The sequence below is a fragment of the Penaeus vannamei genome, chromosome 7 (assembly GCF_042767895.1).
Source record: "Penaeus vannamei isolate JL-2024 chromosome 7, ASM4276789v1, whole genome shotgun sequence".
Classification (NCBI taxonomy): domain Eukaryota; kingdom Metazoa; phylum Arthropoda; class Malacostraca; order Decapoda; family Penaeidae; genus Penaeus; species Penaeus vannamei.
Window position 1 is genome coordinate 6,785,667 of NC_091555.1, and position 5,000 is coordinate 6,790,666.

Below are 5,000 nucleotides of genomic sequence, written 5' to 3' on the forward strand. Positions count from 1 at the left end.
ATTATCATTATCATTATATTTATCCTCCCTTTACTTAAACCCTTTCTATATTCCTCCATTATCATCATCATTATCTTTATCCTCCCTTTACTAACACCCTTACTATATTCCTCCATTATCATTATCTTTATATTCCCTTTACTAACACCCTTTCTATATTCCTCCATTATCATTATCATTATATTTATCCTCCCTTTACTAACACCCTTACTAAATTCATCCTTTTTCACTATTCATCCATCATCATTATCATTATATCTATCCTCCCTTTACTAACACCCTTACTATATTCACCCATTATGATCATCGTTATCTTTATCCTCCCTTTACTAACACCCTTTCTATATTCCTCCATTATCATCATCATTATCTTTATCCTCCCTTTACTAACGCCCTTTCTATATTCCTCCATTATCATTATATCTATCCTACTTAAACCCTTACTATATTCCTCCATTATCATTATCATTACATTTATCCTCCCTTTACCAACGCCCTTACTATATTCCTCCATTATCATTATCATTATATTTACCCTTCCTTTACTAACACCTTTATTAAATTCATCCTTTTTCATTATTCCTCCATTATCATTATCATTATCTTTATCCTCCCTTTACTAACACCCTTTCTATATTCCTCCATTATCATTATCATTATCTTTATCCTCCCTTTACTAACACCTTTATTAAATTCATCCTTTTTCATTATTCCTCCATTATCATTATCATTATCTTTATCTTCCCTTTACTAACACCCTTACTATATTCACCCATTATCATTATCATATATATCCTCCCTTTACTAACACCCTTACTAAATTCATCCTTTTTCACTATTCATCCATTATCATTATCCTCATGTTTATCCTCCGTTTACTAACACTCACTTTACCCCTCCATTATCATTATCATTATATTTATCCTCCCTTTACTTAAACCCTTTCTATATTCCTCCATTATCATTATCATTATCTTTATCTTCCCTTTACTAACACCCTTTCTATATTCCTCCGTTATCATTATCATTATCTTTATCTTCCCTTTACTAACACCCTTTCTATATTCCTCCATTATCATTATCATTATATTTACCCTCCCTTTAATATCACCCTTACTATATTCCTCCATTATCATTATCATTATATATATCCTCCCTTTACTAACACCCTTACTATATTCACCCATTATCATCATTATCATCTTTATTCTCCCTTTACTAACACCCTTTCTATATTCCTCCATTATCATTATCATTATATTTACCCTCCCTTTACTAACTTCCTTACTATATTCCTCCATTATTATTATCATTATCTTTATCCTCCCTTTACGCCTGTGTCCACCAAGAGCTGATTTCTGGCCATTAAATCAGACTTCCTCTCCACAGGCGTTTATCAGAGAGCGTATTTCTCTCCTTCGTTGCAATTACTTTCGTTCGCTGAGCCTCCTTTCTCCTCCTTTCTCCTCTCTCCTTTCCCCTCTCCGTCCGCTGGTTTCTCTCTACTTCTTTTTTTTTGTGTGTGTGTTCTCTCGCTAGGCTTCTTATTCTTTTTTCGTTTTCTCTCTCTATTTCTCATTTCTTTTTCTCGTCTTTTCTCTCTACTTCTCATTTCTTTTTCTCGTCTTTTCTCTCTACTTCTCATTGTTTTTTCGTCTTCTCTCGCTAGGCTTCTCTTTCTTCATAATTTTCTCTCTCTCGTCTCTGTCTTCAATACGTTTTCTTTCTTCTTTTTCGCACTCATCTTTCTTTCTCTCATTTCTTATCTGACTTTCTTCTTTACTCTTCACTCCATTTGTAATTATTTCTATATTCACGTTATGTACTCTCCTTCCTCTCCCCTTCTCTCTCTCTCTTCCTATCTCTCTTTATTCTCTCCTTCTGTTCCTCCCTCATCTCCTCCTCCACCCTCCTCCCATCTCCCCCTCCCCCTCTTCTTCTCTATACCTCATATCTTCCCCTCTCTCCTCTCTCCCTCCCTCCTTCCTCACATCTCCCTATCCCCTTTCCTTCTCCCTCTTCATTTCCCCTCCCTTCCACCCCCCTCCCTATCTCCCTCTCTCTCTCCGTCTTACCATCCCCTTCCCCATCCTTCCATCCCCCCTCCCCTCCCCCCTTTCCCCCCTGCCCCCCCCTTCCCCTCCCCCTCCCTAGGGTCTTGTATATAAGGCCAACGTGACAGGATTTGGGAATAACTGGTCAGTCCTAAGTAGAAGCCACTGGAGGGATTTTGGACTTATATTGCTATATCTGTAGCTATCTATCTGTCTGTCTGTCTGTCTGTTTACCTGTCTTTTTTATCTATCTATCTATCTGTCTATCTATCTATCTACCTGTCTATTTTCCTTTTTCTATCTATTTGTCTATCTATCTATCTGTCTGTCTGTTTACCTATCTCTATCTATCTGTATGTCTATATATCTATCTGTCTGTTTTCCTGTCTTTTCTATCTATATATCTGTCTATCTATCTATCTATGTATCTGTCTGTCTGTTTACCTGTCTTTTTATCTATCTATCTGTCTATCTATCTATCTATCTGTCTGTTTACCTGTCTTTTTATCTATCTATCTGTCTATCTATCTATCTGTCTGTTTACCTGTCTTTTCTATATATCTATCTGTCTATCTATCTACCTATCTCTCTATCTGTCTGTTTACCTGTCTTTTCTATGTATCTGTCTATCTATCTATCTATCTGTCTGTCTGCCTGCGTGTCTATCTATGCATTTATTCATCTATCTATCTATCTGTCTGTTTATCTCCCTATCTCTCTATCTATCTGTCTGTCACCCTACTTACCCTGTCTAATTATATGATATGTCATCTTTGCTATTAATTAATATACCTATATATGTATTTATGTCTAATGTGTACCTGTATGTCTATTTGTCTCTTGCATATCCATAGCAACTTCTGTCTATTTACTAAACATCTATGTATGTCTCTTCATCTACTGTATTTAATTATTATAAGAAACAATAAATGATAAAAAATCACTAAAATATGTTGTTTGAAGAATATTTCCTTATCTTATCACCATTTATCAGATTTGATGTTATGTTCATCATGGTTAAATTCCATCCATTCTGTTGCTTATTAAGGATGATATTTTCTACTATAACTAAGTTCATATATTTGACAAATATATCGAAGGTATATTAGTTGAATTATGAATAAAGAAATACTTTCTCTAATTCATTAATGTGAATAGTGGTTTTCTACTACTATTACCATCATATATCTAACATAACTTCATATATCTATGTAAGAAGGGTATAGATCTCAAGGTAGCTCATCTGCAGAAAAATAAACTTTTCACATTAATTTCCACTCACGGAACATCTACCCCAAGAAGTTATACCTCAACATTTATTAATTCAACATCTTGAACATTTGACGAGGCGCATCTACCCACTACACCGCCAGTCTACAAGCTCTAACACCACGTACAGGGAAATGTTATAGGCTAGGGGTGTGGTTGGAGTGGGGGTAGGGGTAGGATAGGGGAGGAGGAGGGGTAGGGGAGGGGAGTAGGAGGAGCGCAAGGGGGGGGGGGAGGGGGAAGGGTGGGAGTAAGGGAAGAGTGTTGAGCCAAGCAAGATAAGTATCACATTGCGAGGAGCGGTGAGAACGAGATACTGTGTTATATTACCCCAGAAAAGGGAAAAAAGGGGAAATGTATCACAGGGGAAGGGACGTATCACATAGGTGGGAGCGTAACACGGGGGGGAAATAGCCTCTGTGTTGTGGTGTAATACGGGTGTGAGTGGCCTACCCGGGGAAGTAGATGCTCTATGAATAAATACATTTTTTTTTTCAAATTCTACATACGAATTGTGTTGACATGTAATGTGTTATCGCGGGGACGATCAACAATGTGCAAACTAGTTTTTTAGTGTTGTGTGTCTGTGTGCGTATGTGCGTGTCTTCACATATGGGGTTACATATGTGCGTTTTAAGCTATTTTACTTCGTGATGGTATGCGTTCGTGTGAGTGGAATGTGAGTTGTAGTTTTATTTCGTTATTTCTCTATCTTCTCCCCCCCCCCCCTCATCCTATTCTTTATTACCATCATCAGACAGGCAGACACACATGCAAACAGACAGACAGACAGACAGACAAACAGACAGACAGACAGACAGAGAGACAAACAGGTACAAAGACAAACAAACACGCAGACATACAACCACACAGACCAAAAAGACAGATCCTCAGACGAACGCACAGACACCGAGAGACCATCCCAAAAATACCTTTCCATTCCCATCCTCCCAAAGAAGCCATCTCCTTCGACCCCCCAAACATTTCCATACACGTCACACGGGGAGCACAAACAACACCTTCTATCGTGTAATTTACGGTCCTGTGGAAAGCCCTGGATGCTCCTTTCTCTCCCCCTTCCCTCGGCTTATGATAACCCAGGCTCACCCCTTCCCGCCTCTTGGCCACGTTGGCGATGATGTATAGTCTGCACTTACATATATTAGTTTGCATTACGCTGTTCGTTATGGTGATCTGTGTCACTGTTTTTTATTCATTGGTATAAGTTGTATTAGTGTTAGCAGTAGTAGAAGTTGAAATAGTATTAGTGGTACTAATAGTAAATGTATTACTATAGATAGTGATAGTCATACTAGTTGTATTGATTGTAATACACAATCATTAATATTTGTGTCATTATCATTCTGTTAATATTTTCATTAGGGTTGATGAATCATCTTTACCATAATTAGTGTGTTGTTATCATTACCATGATTAGTCTACACCTTTCATTTGATATTTAGTTTGTCTTTATCAAACTGGTATTCTTGTGCAGGTTCTATTTCTTTTGACCTTTATCACTACGATTGTAATTATTATTATTACATTTGTTTTTATTAAAGGCATTATTATAGCTAGTATCATTATGAATATTATCATTGCTAGGATTATCATTGTTATTACAGTCTTTTTCTTTTCTTCTCTCTCTCCCTCTCTCTTTCTCTGACTCTCTCTCTC